Here is a 20,956-nt window from a genome sequence, read left to right as displayed (position 1 = left end):
AACAGTGGAGTGGTATCTTTACACTGGACATAACACTTGATAGTGATAAAGATGCTAGAGCTAATTTCTCAAATGATGACTTTTGGCAAAAAATCAAAAGAAGCAAGTACAGAATGGCAAAATATGGTTCCTGCATAAAGCTGCTAGGCTCTCACTATGTGTCAGAATTAGAAATATAACTGCTCAGGAGGATTATGGAGTACATTGGATCCTCCTAATTGATGGAAGCTAGCAGAGGTGGTATGGGCATCTAGAGCGGATGATCTGCGGATCTCCTATGTGGGCTGGATCAAGCACATCCCACTTGGAGGGCATCCAGGAGCAAAGTCACAACAGGCTGGTGAGATTATGTCTCCAAAATGGCCTGATATGAGCACCTGTGAATGCTGTGGTGGATTTGGCACCCTATCAGTGGTTGGTTTCTGCCTCTTACTTGTGGCTGCCAGAATGGGTACCGGCTCAAGCTCCACATGAACCAATAAACTGGATTAGGCAAGTTTTGTAAACTGATTAATGCTGTATATGCCATGTTCCCCTGGGAACAAGACACTGTCGGACAAAAAAAGCTGTGTCAGTCTGCTAGTCTAGTTTTGGGGGCTGTTGGTGTGGGGGGGGTTTCAGAGAAAGAAAGAGTTAAGAACTTAAAGGAAACATGTTTCCTAAGAGCACTAGTGGGCAAGAAAATTGGCAGGTTTTTGAGATACTTGATCATTATTTGAGGGCATGGGACTATGATACCCTTATAAGGACAGGAACCAGGGTAACTATCCAAGCCTGATATAATTTCCTTCCAGCTAATTAGGGGACAGCACTTAGCCCTAGAATGGAAGGAATTGGACCTATTACTCTCTTTTGCTTTATTTTCAGCTCTCACTAATTTATAATGAGTACTTAGCCTTATTTAGAATGTTTTGGTGCCTAAATTGGACAAAAAAAATCAAACTCTTATAAAAGTAATGTAGTAAGATATTTGCATCAGAGATCTCATAATTTTGAGGAAAAGCTTAAGCCAAATCTGAATAACATTGTATTTATGAACAGAAGGCGTAGTGAAGTAAAAAAAAAAAAAAAACTGGATAAAACAATATGCTCACATACTCAATAAGTAAATGTTGTGGTATCTGAGCAAATCTGCCATTATTTGAAAACAGCTTACAGTTGAACTTTATGGTTTTAATTTCATTGCATGCCTACCTATACTTTGTTTTCTAAAGTACAGATCAGTGCATTCTAGACTGTAAATCATGTACATAAGAATCCTTCTGCAGCATCAAGTGAAGTAGAAAGTAATGATAAAGTGACAAAAATGCTGACTCAGGCTACCTGTCCAAACTTGCAAAGCTGTTCTGGTTGCCTTTTTCAGGGCTTTGTGTTTGATTAAGTACAAATGCAACTGATTTGAAGAATCCCATAGACATTGTACAGATCTGCAGCAGTATGTCACTAGTCGGGAACATTTACAAGTAAAAAATGGATTGTGTAGCTGCTTTTATGTTGGCGTGAAGTTCAGAGGAATAGGATCACCAGCATTTGCTTCATTGTGTTAATAGATGGAAAGCACCATTATAACACTTTTGCACAGTAAGTGTCATATATATGTATATATTATATATATAAACACAATGACCACAGTCTTTTTGCAAACCTAACCCAACAAGGTGGCAAAAACAAGGTCAATAAAAGATGCTTTAATAGTGGGTCATCTAATTCTGAAGTAAACTTTCATATAGGAATGTGTCATTTTTTGCATACCCCAACACATTGACAGAATAAAATAAAGGGTTTTTACTCCTTTCCAAAGTAACTGTCCCTCCAATAACAAGACACAAATACAATTATAAACACAATAAACCAATCAATCTTTCCTGTTTTCATCCTCCAGCTGACTGTTGCCCACTTCCTCCTGACTCTGACTCATTCATGTGTGGCATGAGTTATTCTGGCATGATGTCATATCCTCCGGGAAACATTTCCAGTCTATAAGTAAAGTAGGGAGGTATACATGTTGGCCTCACCTACCTGGGAGCCAACAAATGAACAGTAATCAATGAAGGATTAATTCCTTAATGGATTCCAACCTGAAGGGGCTTTTCCAGATCAGGATAGCATCCCTTGCTGACCTGCATAATCCCTATTGGGCCATTAGGAGGGGCTCTAAGATCATTGCCTCCTGAGGTATTTATAAAACTTAGCGAGGGGGTTACATTTCTGCAACATATGTACATTACATTTTTGAGCAAAAAGAAAGGCCAGTCTTGCAGTAATCAAGATGTTACAAGACAAAACTGATGTGCTGATGTTATGTTTTCTGAGATGTGAGAGTTAATTAAAAAATTCATTTTGCTCCAATAAATTTGTGTTTTGGTTGCCGCTAAGGAACCACTTGGGAATTTTTAAAGCTTTTTTTCCCTTTAGAAGATTTTTTTTGCTTTGTTTTTCACCCGCACAGAAGCAAAAGCAGCTGGGTGTTTGGGGGTGCATTTAGAAAGTTACTTGTTATCTGTACTTATTCTCGTTATTTGTATTCAAATAGTGTCAGCAAATCAGGACAGTAGTCAGTAGTAGCTGACACCTGCATATGTAAGTAAATAACCAGCATTGTAGCAATAAATAGTTAATAAGCAACAGAAACAGTAATTCTTTAGTGGGGGAGAAAAAAGGCCCATGGCTGACTTCAAAGCATTAAAGGGGAAGGCTCCACGGTATGTAGGCTGCTTGCCACTGCTGTCAGTTCAGGAGGAAGCCCCAGAACCACGTAGCAATCAACAACTGGGTCAGTTTTAAAATGACATTTACGACGGTCTACTTTAATGATAAAATAAACTATGAGATTAAAGCCAAAATTTAAAAAAATTTAAATTTTTCTTGGTGGCTCAAATGCGCTGCTGTACATCCTGATGCTGTTGTGAAAGTGCAAAAAAAAAAAAAAAAGACGGCATGTGAGACTTTTAAAATGTATTGTGTTATTACATTGGGGAATATGCAACGTTTAAATATAAAAGCACCACAAATGCATTTGTATGTCTGCATTTTGCTTCACCACATCGAACCATTCATCAAACATTGAAGCACGCACATCGGTCCTGTCGGATCCACATAGCGGCTTTCTGCCACATAAAGATAGTAAACAGAGGCTCTGATGTCACATTCCGACTTTATCACACTGCGCCCCCTGCCTTTTTGCTGGAAGTGCATCTCGTACATGCGTCACGTTAATTTCTGAGAACGTGCTCAGAGGATGCATCAAATGAATGCTGGGAACGTGAAGTATAAACCGGCCCTAAGGGTTCATTAATGCGAAGGATTGCAAACAGTATGAGTGGAGAGCTTTTAAGTAAGGAATAAGAGAAACACTAAGTTAGGAAAGCAGACAGAAAAAAGTTAAATTAACCTCTGTGGACCACCAGAGAGCACACCAGCCAGCCCAACCCCAACACAGACAGATGCGGGACACAAGTTCGGCACACACTTTTTTACTTTTCTTCTTTTCCACGTGGGAAGCATTTTACCCTGTTTTTCATGTTCACAGCACAGTCACAAGCACAAAACTTTACTTTACTTCTTCTTCCTTTCTCTTTGCCTCCACTCCTTTTCTGGCAAGCTTTGTCCACTTCATCCTGACTCTGGCCCTTGGAGTAGTGACGGCTGGCCCCTTATACAGGGCGCCTGGAAGTGCTCCAGGTGCTCAAAGACCTTCTTCCACCAAAGGGATCAGCAATCATCCAGGAGTCCCCTGTCGGTGACCATGGACCCCAGCAGGGTTGAGCTTCCATGCTTTAAACCTGTGACCCCACTGCAAGTCAAGGCCCATCCATTATACAGGCGTCCTGGCCAGGCAAGGGCTCCCGCCATCCACCATACCTCATATTAGAACAAACAGCAGGCAGTTGAGAGGGAGATTACAGGAGCTTAAGGGGCCAGAAGGTATGAAATAACTGTAGCAGTTCATTAATCAAATTTTTTTGGCTTATTTTTAGTTTTATCACTGAAGTTAAATCATATAATCCTAATAAAAAAAAAATTGAGGTAATTTTAAACATCCTAACTCAAATTTTAAGAATGAGGCCAGTGCAATGAAAGTCCTGTTGGATGTCCGACTTTTTAGATGACAGCTTTGAGGATCTAGTCTTCTATGAGGGCTTTATCTGCAGGAGATGCCAGCTGATTCAGCACCTTGAGCTCAGGGATGCTAAACTGGAGAAGGAGTTGGCTGGCCTGCATTGTATACAGTGTATTTTTTTCCACACTAAGTGTACTGTTCTTACAGCTGAAGTAGAGACACACTCAGAATAACGTTTCTAATGCTGTTTATTCACTAACCCTATTCAACTAACTCCTGTACAGTGTTCAATACTCACACCCTTCCCTAAAGAAGTCATACGACGAAAAGACACAACCATAGTAATCAATAACTGAACATAAATAATTTACAAAAGCACTACTCAACTATCACATACAGTAGTAAGTTCACTAATTTTGCTATTTTAAACCACCTCCTTTTAGATTAAGAACATAATCCAGTTCTGCAAAACAGTAAAAAAAAGAAAAGCGGAGATAATAATAATATGGATGCAACTCTGACTCTAGTTTAAATTATGAAAGCATGTGTTTGGGAGAGAACTACTGCACATACAATAGATTCTTACAAATAATGAAATTACTAGACAAATATGGTGGCTCCAAAAAGAAATAAACATGAATACCATTAAAAGCCAACTTTTTTAAATGCCTTTTTACTTAAGAAAGAACATATCTTTGAATTCCTTGTCACCAGTGTTAATCCTCCTCAATTAGAATAAACATAGTAGATTACAAGACTCTTTCTGCAGTCTGAGTTTTCATGTAGTTACTTTTAATTTTATTTACATCACTTACTAACATATTCATAACTTTTTCAAAATGAGTCTTGTTTAGCAAAACATCAATTTCAGTTTAAAACAAAAGCAGTTTTCCTTTCCACTCTTAATTGCCAAATTCATTTTTGCTCGTGTGACTGATTAGTTCATTTATCGATTTGTCATTCTACAATTTTCAAGAAATAAAATATATCAAACATCAGAAAAATTATTTTGAATTTTAGGTGTTAATTCTCTTGCTTACATAAAAGGATTTAAGGACTTTAGACTTACTGTCAGAGAACTTTTGTACAAGACCGAGAATCTATCAATATAACATTTTCATAATTCAGAAAAATCAAATACAGTAATTACATTTATAGTTGTATTTATTTGCTTGGCAGATACTTTTATCCAAAGTGACTAACAAAGGTCAACATAATCGACTAAAGTCAGGGAACTGTTTGGAAAACAAGTTTTACAAGATAAGAGCAATTATTTTCAAAATTGAAGAGTTCAGAAACAAAAAACAACCTGGTTACAATTCCTGCATTAGATAAGTTAACAGTTAATATCAATTAGACAAAAATTCAACAAACAAAAGAGTCTTCCAACACTTCTTAAACACAGTGAGGAAATCAGCAGTTCAGAAGGAAGTGGGCAGCTCATTCCACCAGCCAGAAGCTACAAATGAAATGAGTCTGGACTGAGATTTGATACAACACAGATGTGGCATCACCAGACACTGTTCAACAGTGACCTAAGTGGTCGAGAAGGAGCATAGGACCTCAAAAAAGGAGACAGTTGTAATAGTAAACTTTCTAAACTTCTGTAAGTTGGAAACTACAGTCTAGATGCCTAGACTGCTGAATAGGATTTCTGGATTATTGGACGTCTTACAAGAATTTTTTCTCAGGATTTTCAATGACATCACACCCTGCATGTAAAAATAACATTATTAACTTTTAAATATACAATATAATATTATACTATATCTCATAAAATGGTAAAAAAAAAAACAAGCAAATAGCTCTCTTTTAGAATATTTTCATATATGAATAGTAAAAGAATATCCAAGGTGCTGCCAGGAGTAGAAGAAGCACAGATCTAATAAACAAGAGAGTCTGAACTTTAAAACAGTAACCCACACTGGTAACTAAAGTGCCCCTCCCATTGCCACTATGGGTGAACATGACCCATTAGAGTGCAATATGCCTTAGAGGTAAAAATAATGTCCTACCAGTAATTGCTGCATTGGCATTTGTGAAGATTAATTTGGAACTGGCAAAGGGGCAGGAAGTTGCCCCTGTGTGCAACTTATAAGATTTTTAATAACTGAAGAGCAATAAAATTAGAGTTGTGAGATGTGTGGGGACTAAAACTCAGATGGCTGGCAGGTGTTGTGGCCAGAGTACTGCAGATAGAAAAAAAGATAGATTGGTAGGTGAGAGAAGCAAGAAGGTTTTGGCTTTGATTGTTTCACTTTTATATTTTGAGTAAAGACACTTTTGATTGTTTCACTTTTATATTTTGAGTAAAGACATTTTTGATACACTTGATGTTCTGGGACTTCTAGTTCTGCATTAGTGTGGCGTGGTCTATATGTATGTGTTTTTTTTTTCTAAATATGAGACTATGAAACTGATGAGGGCATTTGAAATAAACTTAATCCCTTTGTGACGATGCCGGTCCCCTACAGACTCCCTCTTCCCACATGGGAGTCTGCTGAACCAACACCGTAGATAGTTATGACCGAGATGAGTGGACATATGAGGACAGGTCACTGATGATGCCAGAGGATGGTGGAAAAAGTGCTCAGGTGCTTTTATTAAAAGAACAGGCAATACAAAAATAAAATCAACAAAAGTGTCAATTGTGCAGTGTTCAAAAAAAAATATATATAAATCCATAAAAATCAGTAAAAAGTGGGGATAAAACAAAATCAATAAATAAATCCGTTAAAATCTGAGGTTAAAATGCAGTCTAACTCCTCCTGATCTCAGCCCACCTCCTTTTCATTCTCCCCGGCTCACACATTGCTTGTGTAGCCCGGCAGAGATTCAGCATCCACGAGCTCCTTTCAGCCGACCTCCGTCTTGGCTGCCTCCAGGCATCACAGTCAGACCGTCCGAGGTCAGATCTCCTCGCATCTTCCTTCGTGCTCACGTGGTTGTACCTCGGAAGCCCAGGGAGGGCACCTGCCTTGCTTGCCACAGTCCACCCGAATGTTCAGTGGGGCAAACTAGCCCCTAGAGAGCCAAAGCTAACGCTCCTTCATGGGGCCCCAGCTTATGCTGTCTCCTCCCTCCACGTGGCCAGATCAATCGCCAAGACTGCCTGTAACGTCTTTTAACCTCCTTTCTTTTGTTCTTTTTTTTATTCTCCCATCTTTTATTTCTCCCATCTTTGATTGTCCCCTTTTCCTTGTGCCGACCTGTATATATACATTCACATCTCCGTGGGCGCAGCACCTTAATCACACACCACAGGAAGCCAATGAAGAAACTGAGAATGAACGCACTTGCTCTCCAACTACCTCATTAACTCCCCATGGTCGTGCAATCACGCCCACGGAGAGCAACATTGTTTTTTTTTTGAAGCTGCAGACCCACTTTTATTACACCACACACTTAGTATTAAAAGTCAAGGTGGGGGTAAACAATCTAGATGTAATCATGGATTCTGACCTAAACTTTAAATCATACATTAACCATATTACTAGGATTGTATTTTTTCACTTAATGAACATTGCAAAAGTTAGACATCTTATAACATTGCAAGATGTTGAGAAATTAATTCATGCTTTTGTTCTTAGTCAACTAGATTACTGTAATTCACTCCTAACAGGACTAATAAGAAAGACATCAATTGGTTGCAATTTGTTCAGAATACAGCAGCAAGAATCTTAACCATAAAAAGAAAATCAGAGCACATTCCTCCAGTTTTAGCATTGTTACATTGGTTATCTAAGCCCTTATATTAATATTAATATTATTAATGGTATATAAATCTTTAAATAATATTTCACCTTCCTATATTTTGGAGTGCAAGTCCCCCTATATTCCAAGCCATAAACTTAGATCTTCTGATGGTTCTCTGCTTATTATTCCAAGAGCTAAGCATAAAAGCGGAGGTGAGGCCACCCTTTGCATTTATTCACCAAAAATCTGGAGTACGCTATCGATACAGATACATCATCACTTTTGTAATTTGGCTTTTTCATGTCTACATTTTTGTTGTACTCCTAATAGAATATAAATGCCTAGAATTATCATATTCTTCGAGTATTTGCAATCATTACTAATCATTACTAATCTCTCCTTTTCTCTGCTTTCTTTTCTAGTTTCTCCACCTTTTCGAGGCACTGTGCAGCCACCTCTGACACCCAAATGAGGGCAGGTGCCCCAGCTGTCTATGAGACAAACTGCGGCAAATCCTCTGGGACAAAGACTGGAAACAATGAGAAATGATTTAAGGTCATCTACAATACATTAGGTAGAATGCAGAATAGGGTCAGGTTGGCCTTTTGGCCTTGGAACCCCTGCAAATTGTTTTTTTTTTTTTCTCTATCTTATTTAGAGTTTTGTTTTGTTTCTTTTGTCTTCCCAGCCATCTGACCTTATCATCTAACTCATCTTTAGAGACTCAAAATACATTATATATTAGACTCTACTTTTGTTGTATTTACAAATCTGCTATGTAAAGTCATATTGATTTATTTTTTATATTTTATTTCATTATTATTCTTTCTTAGTTTCAGAATATATTACATATTCAACACTTTTCTAGTAATCATATATCTTTTATGCTAGCTCATATTTATTTTTTATTTATTATTTATTCTTTATTATTGCCTAATTTAACTTGTTTTACTTTTCTTGACATCTTGCAAAAATGAAAATGTGCTATAGAAATAAATGTTACTGTTGTACTATGAATTGACGTAATGTGACAAATATTCATTCAAAAGTACCCTTCTCTTAAGTTTACCTTTTAATCCTGGGTAAAAATATTAATTTTACAATTAATTGTTATTTTTTATTTAAACGATTCAATATTGATTCTTAAAGTTTCAAGATCGATCTTGTGAATCTCTATGCTCTAATGCTATATGTAGATATTTACCATATTTTTGGCTTCTTAAGACACAGCTGACCATAAGATGCACCTAGGTTTAGAGGAGAAAAAGAAAATATTCTGAACCAACTGCTGTACTAATCTATTTAATAAAATATAGCAGAATAATATTTCAACCATGTAAAGTCAACAGCGGTATTAAGAACCATCATCACTGTTATTAACAAATGAGGAGAGACTTTAAGGTTCAAGCACTCTTTTAGTTTTCTGGAAACCCCAAGAACTCCTCATCGCTAGTGTCAGAATTTATGAAGCTCAGTTGCTCACAATCACTTTGCAGGAGCATGTACCTATCACGTGGCATAACCTGTCCAAAGCCACCAGGGGACAAAGCACGTTTGGACCAATGCTCCCTGCAGTTATATCGCCAGTCTAGTCCCATCTCTATTTGTAATACCACAAAGCCCTTCATCTCGTCTTTTGTTGTTGGTTTCTACTTTGAAAAACGAGAATGCTGTGCAAGCGCAGCCTGCGATTCAAAAAATTGCTCTGCATACCTGTTTGTCTTGTCTGACAGTAGCTGAAAGGCAGCCTGAGGAAAGAACAGCCTGAAATAGTCCAGCAGCTGGTAATCTGTCAGGTCCAACAGAAAGCCATGTTGTCTTGTGAAGTCCGGCAGCCAGTTTGGCTCCCATGGATCAATGTCTGGGCATTCCTCCCACACAAACCCTGCCGTAGGTGCATTGGCTGTGCAAATGCTCTCAGCTTACTCTCTTGCTTGATCTCCTGATCACTCTCAACAAAATCAGATTCTGAAAAATCAAGGGTCCGACAGCGATAATGCACAAAACATTATCTGCAGAGTATTTTGTTTTCTGCACTCGCTTTGCTCCCTCGTGAGATGCCGATGCCATTTTGCCTTTGTTTACATTTCATAACTCACGCAAATGCAAGGATTAGATGCTTAGTCAATGAATCTAACATTCCTCCAAGCCGAGAGGGAATGCTTGTAACGTAACGGTACGTTTTGTCGCCATTAACAGCTGATTGTCGCCCTCTACCCCTGATATCGACTTTTGTCAGGTATTACACATCACGGTCTGTGACGCAATCTTTGCTCCATAAGAAGCACAGACATTTCCACCCTTTTTTTGGGGAAAAAAAGTGCGTCTTATGTAGCAAAAAATACGGTACTCATCTTTGTCTTTGGTGTCCAATCTAGCAGATGTCGCTAATATGCCTGTTACAGCTTTCTACAGAAAAACTAATTCACTACGTCACATAGAATAAGAAGGGTCCGACTGCAGGTAGAACTGCATAAAAGGGTGTGTCCTCCTCTACACTGAGTAGTGACAGACACTTAAATCAGATATGTGGACTTCCTGCGGATTCAAACAGTGCATTCGTAAAGAACAACTGGATAAAAGCAATGGCATATTTAAGCTGTACAGCTCAGAAATTAAGTATTGTTGTATCACAAAAAATTTGAGAAATAATTTTTCTCAATATCACCCATAAACCTAATCTCAGTTGACATCCAAACGACTACAGCCTAAACAATCTGCACTGGTGATGGCGGGTAGCTCCAAGCTTCCATTTAATTGACTTTGTGCCCAAAAAAATAACAGCATCTATAGCAGTTTTTATCTGTAAAGATATTAGACCATACACTATTGCTGAAAATGAGGGTTTTCAAGAAATGATTCAGGTTTTGTTACTGTGGTATACTATACAAAACATAAACCAAACAAGTGAAGTTATTGCACCCAGGCTCTATGAAAATCTTAAGCGAGGCATCGTCACGTTTCTCAGGTCAGCTGAAAGAGTAGCCGTAACTAGCAACAGCAGAACATCCAGAGCAGCAGATTCCTACATGACAATCACATGTTACTAGTTAAAAACGTCTCTGCAACTGTGAAGGATGTGTTGCAGACAAACTCACTGCATACCTGTCACACTGGGAGCAACTTTGCTGCTTATATGTAGACCTGCTGAGATGACTGGCTGGCTGTTGCTCCAAAAACATTTCTAGCATTTCCAAACTGGTGATTCATCGTGTGACCAAATCAATTACAAGTCTTTGTTTTGGAAACTCCAATACACTGTTTCTCTTCTAAGCATGTGGCAAGCTGAACTGCTACAGAAGAAAAAGTATGCAACAAGCCTCACCCAGCAAAGCAAGCCTGCAATTGTTGGGAATTTTCATAGCAGCCTGCAATACCAAATTCAGCATGTGCACAAAGCAGACATCATGAAGTAGCTCCATAAGATGTACTGCATGGATCATATTACATGTATTGTCAGTCACGATGGCCGGTTCTTTTTCTTTTACGATCCATTCATCCAATGCCGCTGTTAACAAGCATCAGCTCTAGATCCTCATTTTCAAAAGCTTGCCTTTTGTCTGAAGTATGAAGATACTTTTGAAAACTGTCTGACGTGACTGCTACACGTGAGCAAATGAAGATATGTGTAACTTGGACAATTACACAAAGACACAAGTCCTCCTGCTGTATCTTTAATTTTGACTAATTCAAGATTATTTTAAATGTCCTATAGAGGAATAAATTTCGCTTAACAGTTTAGTTGAAGGATGTTTAAATGGAGATTCATAACAGAAGAATAAGTTATTGAATAACATTTATTATTTAAGAAGCAAAATTTGATTATTTTATAATAATATTATTCACCAGATGATACAGATGCTTTATAAAGTAGATACAATTACATTGTTTTAAAACAAGGAGCCCCCCACAAAATATGTGGACTCTGATGTGCCGATACACATTAGTTAAATTATGGTGAATTTTCAATGAGTGAAGAGCTGTGAAAAAGTTTTTGTTTTCCAATGATATTTTGTTCCAAATCTTCCAAATACTGATGTTAACTGTTCATTATTTATCAATTATTTTTTCTTGAATGTCATTCCTTGCTTATGCATATATTATGAAGTCACTATTCAGACACCCTTCTAATAAATCATTACTGAAATCACTGAAATCATAATATTCTCTGTGCATTGCTACGTAATCTCTAAAAAAGCTACCCCTTCAAATATTTCACTGCATGCTAATTCCGTCAAGATAAAATTGATATCAAATTTAATTGAGGCATTGTAAATCGGAATTGAATCCAATCGGGACATCAGTGCCAATACCCAGCCCTATTAACTATAGTATACTTCTTATAAATAAAACAAACATATAAAGGACTGTCTGAAAAAACAATATAAAGCATAAATTAGAATAAAAATTAGAATAAAATTAGATTTGATTCAAATGCTAAGCATTGTGTTTTACGATATGTCAGCAACACCTGCAGTTTCATCATAAATGTTTTTGCCACTTCACACCTCCATCCATTATCCAACTCGCTATATCCTAACTTCAGGGTCACGGGGGTCTGCTGGAGCCAATCCCAGCCATCACAGGGTGCAAGGTAGGAAACAAACCCCGGGCAGGTAGCCAGCCCAACACAGGGCACGCACACACCCACCCACAAACCAAGCACACACTAGGGACAATTTAGAATCGCCAAAGCACCTAACCTGCATGTCTTTGGACTGTTGGAGAAAACCACAGCACCCAGAGGGAACCCACACAGACACGGGGCGAACATGTAAACTCCACGCAGGGAGAACCCGGGAAGCGAACCTGGGTCTCCTAACTGCGAGGCAGCAGCACTACCACTGCGCCACCCACCACTTTACATGTCACATGCATTTACTACATCATGTATGCAACTGATAAATGTTCTTGGCTCTTTGCTGTAGTGAAGTCATAATGTCTGATATATCTGCAGACAGGAGATCCTAATATAAATCATTTTCTGTGTAAACGTTTTAGTAATATGTTATAAGGGTAACTGGCCATGTTGTGTTTTGTACTGAAATTCTGAACTTTCTAAGAAATCTTTCACATTGTTGTATTCAAGCAATACTAATTGGTTTATGATACACTACATTGGGATACTGTTCTCAGTGAAAGAGGGCATGTAAAATAAAGATTAGTTCATGATGGGGAACAGGGTTCCATTATTACTGGGTATGCATACTTTCCAGAACATTAACTTTAGACATGTAAGGCACATGCTGTACCCACACTGTACTTAACTCGTACAGCAGGTCCTAAATGTAAGGTGGAGATCTATCTGTAGCTTTTACTCTACTTTGTGGTCACAATTATATATGTTTTGTCGTACTGATCTCTGCTTACAGAGATTATTTTCTGGTTTTCAAAGATTTTTAGTGTGGACTTAAGAATAACTAGGCAAAATTAAAGATCTGGATCTGTATCAAAGGCATCACAGACTGGCAAGAACTCTTAGAAACCAGAGATCAATGTATGTAAATAACAAGGTAACTCTGGGATTAAATCATAACCTATGAACTTTTGACACCATTTTATGTATGTGGCCACTTTGTAGCTGCAACTGTAGCTGTATTCCAACATCACAAACATTAATGCATATTGTCTTGTTTGTATTTGTATGTTTTATGCAGCAGATGTTAATTACTTGTTTTATAAAACCACTCTGATTTCTATCGCTGATGATGTCTTAATTAAACCCTTTACATTTTTAAGAAGTTTTTCATGGCATTCTGCCCTGTGCTACTATAAATATTTATATGCAACTCCAAAATAAAATGAGAAACTGCCATAAGAATGTGGCTGTATAATTAAATGTAAGAGATGGAAAAATACAACCATACAAGAAATAAAGAAAAATTCCACATTTGACTTGGTACAACAACATATGGCATTCAACAGCACATGTTTCAAAATGGGCTTTACAACTTTTAAAATAATGAAGAAATAAACATGAGGCATAGTACAGTAAATGACAGTAGTTCGTTTAAAACCGTTATAAGAAAAAGCAAAACAAAACAAATGGAATCAGAAGCATTAGTTATCTAAAGACTTAAGCAAAGCATGAGTGCATATGTGGCTGGATGGCTTCTGATATCTGAAAGCATAAAAGATGTTTTTTTTTAAGTGAGCTATGAAAATATAGTATTCTAAAACAGATCATATGGCAAAATTTGTTTAATTTATGCTTATATAAACTGTGTCCAATTTTGTGGCTTATTGAGATGGTAAATTGATAATACAAGGGAAGTTCAAAAAGTTTCTGCATTTTTTTAAACTCTAGTTATTAAGAATTTCAAAAATGAAATTGCATCACTTTTCTACACAGTCACCTTCATTTGCAATGCAATTTTCCCCACGTCATACCAATTTTTTAATGTCCAATTACTACCCCTCCTGCCTTCATTGTTTCCAATAAAAATGTAAAAGTGTGGAAACTTTTTGAACATTCCTTGTACCTTATGTGATGACCTTCTTAGGACTGATTATCATGGTGCCATGTGCACCCAGCATTCATCTGACATGTCCTCTGATCACATTGCAGTACCAGCAAAATATCATGGGGAATAATATGTTCAAGTTGGAACATGACAGCAGAGTATTTGTTTACTATCAAAATATGACAGCACGCCAGTTGGTGAATGAACAGGATCAATGTGCGTGCTTCGATGTTTGATGAATTGTTCAATGTGGTGAAGCAAGTCATCAAACTTAAATTTTGACATACAAATGTACATGTGGTGCTATTCATCTATTTCTCACATAGGCAATACAAGCATCACATATTCCCTTTTATAATGATACAATCTTTTTTAAAGGTCTCACATACTGTCTTTTATTTTTTTTTTTTTTTGCTCCTTTACAACATCAGAATGTACAGAAGTGTATTTGAGCTGCAGACAAAAAAATATGTTGTACACACTGAAGAAAAAAGGTCTATTTCTTAATTAAAGTGGAAATTTTGACTTTAATCTTGAAATTTCCACTTTAATCTCATAGTTTATTTTTTCATTAAAGTAGAACATTGTAAACGTCATCTGAAAACCAACCCAGCTGTTAATCGCTAAGTGCTTCTGGGGCTTCCTATTGTGCTGAAAGCAGCAGCAGGCAGAGACTGCCACACTGAACACATTAAATGTATGATACTTCAGCTCTCCGCAGATTTTGAATTCTTAGATTATACTTTATCTCACTTTCATGATGAACTGTATGTTACATTTTACAGATAAATCGTTAACTTAAATTAAATAATTAATACTGTTAATAATTACACATGTGGGGGCAGCACAGTGGCACAGTGGTAGTGCTGCTGCCTCGCAGTAGGGACTCACGTCTGGAGTTTGCATGTTTTCATGGTGGGTTTCCACAGTGTGCTCAGGTTTCCTTTCATGGACATGCAGGTTTGGTGATGCTAAAATGCTAAAATGACACTAGTGTATGTGTATTCACCTTGCATTGAGCTGATGCTCCATCGAGGGACTATTTCTGCCTCACGCCGATGCTTGTTGAAATTGGAATGTCCCTGGATTGGTGGATGTTATCATTAAACACCTTAAACCTTTTGTGAAAGTGTTTATTTCATATTTGGACTTTAGTCTTCACACATTATACACTTCACATCAACATTTTGTCATTATTACTATAACATGAAAAAAAATTTCTGTTTTAGTTATGTGTTCAACATTTCTTGCTTCGCTTTTCCTGTCATTCTACATTTACACAGATTGTTGTAGACACCGCACACACATAAACTGTATGTATTCCATATAGCAATATATTATTTACCCTATACAATTCCAGACACCCACCTCCCAGGTACACAGACTTCAGCTGTGAGAATTTTGTGTCTGAGTTCAGCTGCTTCAGTGGGGGATGGGTGTGCAGGCCTCCTGCTGCCAGTGCCAACTGACACATTTGCAAAACAAAGCTGCTGATGATGAGGTGCAAGGGAATTTAAGGTGGCCCGGCATTATGAATATTTCCGTAGACTTCAGGGATTATAGTGTTAAAGAAAATGTTTAAGCAAACTTGTTCATGTATTATGAAAGAAATAAAGCTAAACAGGGAGGATGTAGAACAGTGACTATATTCTGCTGTTTATATACAGTACCATGACAGCCGCTGTAGCTTAGAAAGTAGGAGGGGCGGTATTAAGTAAGGTGTGCAGACAGAATTTTTGGAGGTGTACAATAAAATATTGATAACTATCGATAATTGTGACCACTGGTCGTTCAGCTATCACTTCTGTCTGTGCCTCTTTTCCCAATCACAGTTTTGATGCCCAGTCAATTAAGTCCACAAGCTAACCCTATCTAAAATAAGTAAAAAAAACAACATTTCTGGAGAGCTACTTTGAAAAAAGGGGAAGATCCATATGATGACACAGCAGAAGACTCTAAGACCGCCAACTATAAAGAAATACCAAGAGTCCTATTTAAATTATGGGTTTATTGTGACAGATGATTCACATGCTACAAGGCCACTGCCCATATGTGGGCAATGAGGCCATGAAGCCTTCAAAACTGCTTCGCCACATAGAGGCTTTAATAAGCACGACTGTGGAAAATTGACTTACATGAAACTGGTCCGTAGTGCAAAAAAGGTTGGATACTGCTGTGCTAGAATATCTTTTAAGCAGAATTCTTAAAAATACTAAATTTTAAATGAAAATTATCACTATTAACTTGAAAAAATAAAGCAATTTTAAGAAATATTTCTCATTTAGAAGATTTTAGTAAATTATGCGCCCCTACGCAGTGCAGTGTTCCTCGGGCGGCTCCTGCCGGCAAGCGGTGACCCGTGGTCCATAGTCACAAGCTATCGCTTGTGTGCAGGATGGAGGCTTGATGAGACAGTTTGCTGCCAGCCCGCCATGCTGCCGCAGCTACTGCTCCTGACTGGACGCAGGCTGGATGCAGCGGTGGGGGGCACTTCACTTCCCACTCACCACACACGGCTGCCCAGTTCATCCTCGGTGGGCGGCTGGCAGTGCTGCAAGCGGTGACATAGTTGTGGCTGAATGGAGGCCATTGAGGGTGAATGGGGCGGTGGGGGGTAGAAATGTATTGTGCCTTGGGTGGCTGCCTGTTGAATGGGGGCAGTGGTGGGCAATTTACTACCCGCCTTTGGACGCACTGTGTTTGTTCTCGTCGGCGGACGCTGCAGGCAGCATACTGTAGTGGAGGTGATTGTGTGGTGGGCAGGTGGTGAATTGCCCCTTGCCGACCCCATTCATTATCAATAGCAAGCCTGCTTGTACTGTTACGCACATAGCAGGAAATTGTCTCTCGTTCAGTACATCAGACGTGCTGATGACGGGTGCCATCCTGCTGTGATAGCATGTACAGTGCTGTGCAGAAGAGGTCATCTTAATCTTTTGTCTTCACCCCTCAAGAATGTCTCTGAAATGCAAATCTGAAGCAAGTACTGGTGATATAGTAAAGAAAAGAAAAACCACCACCTTGGAAAATAAAGTAGAAATAATAAAAAGGTCAGAGAGAGGTGAAACTCCATCATTCATTGGCACTTTGTTACAGTTGGTCAACAATAGCATTTATTAAAATAATGTACCTGTTCCAACTTACACACAAATTCAACTTAAGAACAAACCTACAGTCCCTATCTCGTACGTAACCCGGGGACTGCCTGTATATAGATTTCTATTCTTATTTTGCTTATAGTTTAAAAAACTGCTTTATAAGGCTTCATATTTTTGATAAGTCACCAATAAACCACGATGTATATACCAGAAGAAATTCCAGGATTTATGGCTGGCACAGGTGTTAGCAGCCTCGTAGGTAATTTTGACTCTTTTCTTAAGACACTATGTGCACTAAATCCTAAATCACTAAATTTGTTCCTGCGGATTCTCTTATACCCTGTTATAAAAGTGTAACCCATTTTGCGATACCTGTGGCCTAATTGAAGCCATGCAAAGTAGAAAGAAATCAATTGTTTTGACCAGGTTACCGGTACGCAAACAGTAAAAGAATACATATCTTTTCTTTAATAGAAAAAAAAAGCATGTCACAATTTTCTTAGGAATACAAAGGTGAAAAACTATGATGAACTAGTTGAGGAGCTTTTTTATTCTTGTCTAGGATTTGGGTGCAAAGTCTTTAAAAAGCCATTTTCTATACTCTCATTTGATTTTTTTCCCTGGAGAACATGGGAAATGTTCCACTAGGACATTGCTCAAATGGAGAGATATTACAGAGGAAAGAGGAATTAGTCTATGTTAGCATGTTATATGTTGGTCATTCCACTTTGAAACACCTTCAAAGGATTATAAGAGGAAAAACAACAGCTCTAAATGTAATATTTCATTTAGTAGCATTTGTACTGCCAGAAGAGCTTTTTACTCCTTATTAAATAAAAAATATAATAAATTGGCTCAGAAAATGAATACAGTGGTGCCTCACACTTCAAACGATTCTTACTTTGAACGTTCCGAAGTTCAAACGCTACATTTGACAGAAATATGATCCAGAGTTCGAACAATACTTCTACGATCGAACTGTGCAGACAGTGAAAAAAATGCAGCTAACAGATGGCGCTTAGGCAGCGAGAGTAAACGTCATCTGTTGTGTACAGTCTTAGTGTTAGTACACCACCTGGTTTTGACATACAGACATAATCCCCCACTTCTTACCGGAGTCTCCAGTCCTGTCCAGTCAGTGTACTGTACAGCCTGCTAACTTGATAACTGTATCTAGAATGAGTGAATGAAGCTAGGTCTCTGTAATTAGCAGAATGTAACTGTCCTTGACGATCTTATTTGCTGCACCCTGTACCTTTAATTCATCCATCTTATTTGCAAGGGATCTTGCGTTCGAGAGAAAAATGCTAGGAAGGGGCAGTTTGTGTAGCTGTCTCCATAGCCTTGCCAGAAAGCTAGCCCTGCAGCCTCACTTCTGTCTCCTGTCCCTGTGCCGCCTCTGTTTCCTTCCTGTGGAGATGGTAATCCACAGGGATCAGGCTCGCTACATAGTCCTATCTTTAGGAGGCGTTATTCGCCCAGCAGAATGTCATTATGACGAACAGCAATATACTGTATACAGAAAATGACAAACAAAGCGCCAAAATGAAGAGTACCAAGTCGCTGCATCTATGCACACTGCCACACATTTCATTTTATTATACAGTATTTACATATTTTATTTGTTGTTTTCATGTTGAATTTATTATTTAAGGCAATTAATTATGTTATTTTACCTTAAACTATTTATATTTCATGTTCAAGTTTTTAAAATGGGTAATGTTTAGGGTCTGGGAATAGATTAGTTCACTTTCCATTATTTCTAAAGGGGAAAACTGATTTGGACTTCGAACAATTCAGAGTTCAAACTACCTCCTGAAATTAGTTTGAAATACGAGGCACCATTGTAAATGGATTTCTCTAAAAATTTAAATTGTTATTATATGTAACCGTACACATAACAATTTTCACACTAATCACCACAATGTAAATATCTGTCCTAGAAAATTACAGTGTATCCAATTACAGATATATATATATATATACAAACATACATAAAAATGTATGTATACAGACATTTAGCCTTTTTTAATCTAGTCTAGGTGTCTAAACCCATTTAACACTAGTAATGTAAAACAATGAAAATGCAACATGCACAACATTTAGAAATACTAATACAAAAGGTCAGCACGGCAGAATAAAGTAAAGCTCCACTTTACATAGACTCCTGAAGAAATAAATGTATAGTTCATGGGAACAGGGAAAGTCAATGCCTGCCAACGTAGGTCATGTATTTACATTACTTATTTTACATCCATTGTGTAAAAATATTAAATAAATACTGCATATGAAATAATCTAAACAGTAGATTTCTGAGAATCATATTTAATTTGTCTGTGGTGGGCTGGTGCCCTGCTTGGGGTTTGTTTCCTGCCTTGCCCCCTGTGTTGGCTGGGATTGGGTCCAGCAGACCCCTGTGACCCTGTAGTTAGGATATAGCAGGTTGGATAATGGATGGATGGATAGATATTTAATTTGTTTAGCATTTCCTTTTTTTTTTACAAGCTGCATTTATTTTTATATTGTATACCTAGATAATAAACTTGTGATACAAGTCTAAGGTTAACCAATATAATACATATTTTTTGGTTTAGTCCTTTTTGTTTGACATACAAAATATATTTATAAAATGTTTTTCTGTAATATGGGCCAAATCAGGCTGTTCTCAAAAGATAACTAACCATTTAAGGGTAAAGTTGCACTTTCAACCCTGTATTGTGGGTTTAAACTTTATAAGATACTTAAGAAGGTATGAAGTCTTTTTATCAACTGTAAAATATGAAGTGCTCCTAATGAATACTTTGCAGTGCATGACATAAATCTGGGGACTGCGTCTTATTGGAAACTTAAAAAAAAACCCTTTCAACTAATCTGCATTTAAAAGTGGCATATCTGTCACAATATTGGTAGTTATACATATTTTTTAAGCAATGTTAGGAACAATTTAACAGCAGCCCACCATTACACCATAAATATAATAGTATGGCATACATAACAAAACTTCCAGAAACCTGTTTAAACAAGTTCAGGGTCGGGATGGGGGAGGCATATCCTCTTTCGGCAGTAGTGGGCACATGGCAGTAAGGGTTACCAGTCCATTGAGAGATCACTCTTGCACACTTCCACACTTACACATTAGGCTAGTCTGTAACAGTCATTTAACCTAACCGCAACATCTTTGGCATGTGAAAATCAAACCCAACACACTGGATTCATAAGGTCGAAGTGCTTATTAGTAAATAGTGGCTGTAAAATAAACTAGTTAAAAAGTGAAAAAAATAATATCTATATTATTAAGCAAAAAAATCAGTTTTTCTGCTACTTTGATCAAAGCATTAATAAAGACATGAGTAGCTATTACTTTTAAAGCTGAATACATTACAAATTCACATACTGTTTTTATAAATTAAAATGTGAAAAAATAGTATTTACTACTCTGTTTTGACAGCTTATTCCAAAACCAAAGCTCATTCAATGAAAATATTCAAATAACAAAAGGCTAAAGAGGAAGGATGGATTCCAACTTTAATAAACTCAGTATCACAGCTTGTTTAAACAAGTATGTTTATTAGATCTTGCTTCCGGGATACTAGGAAGTACAGCACTGATTGTATCTCACGATGAATGATTATGTCAGG

The 20,956-nt window shown here is 37.6% G+C and overlaps 1 protein-coding gene across 5 annotated transcripts in view; it reads right to left on the bottom strand.

Annotated features, from left to right (window-relative positions):
- fat1a (FAT atypical cadherin 1a) overlaps window positions 1–20,956 on the bottom strand; it is a 194,763-nt gene that overhangs the window by 132,737 nt on the left and 41,070 nt on the right. The gene's annotated exons all lie outside the window — the stretch shown is intronic.

The sequence above is a fragment of the Polypterus senegalus genome, chromosome 4, assembly GCF_016835505.1.
Source record: "Polypterus senegalus isolate Bchr_013 chromosome 4, ASM1683550v1, whole genome shotgun sequence".
Classification (NCBI taxonomy): Eukaryota; Metazoa; Chordata; class Cladistia; order Polypteriformes; family Polypteridae; genus Polypterus; species Polypterus senegalus.
This window is presented reverse-complemented; position numbering and strand designations above follow the sequence as displayed.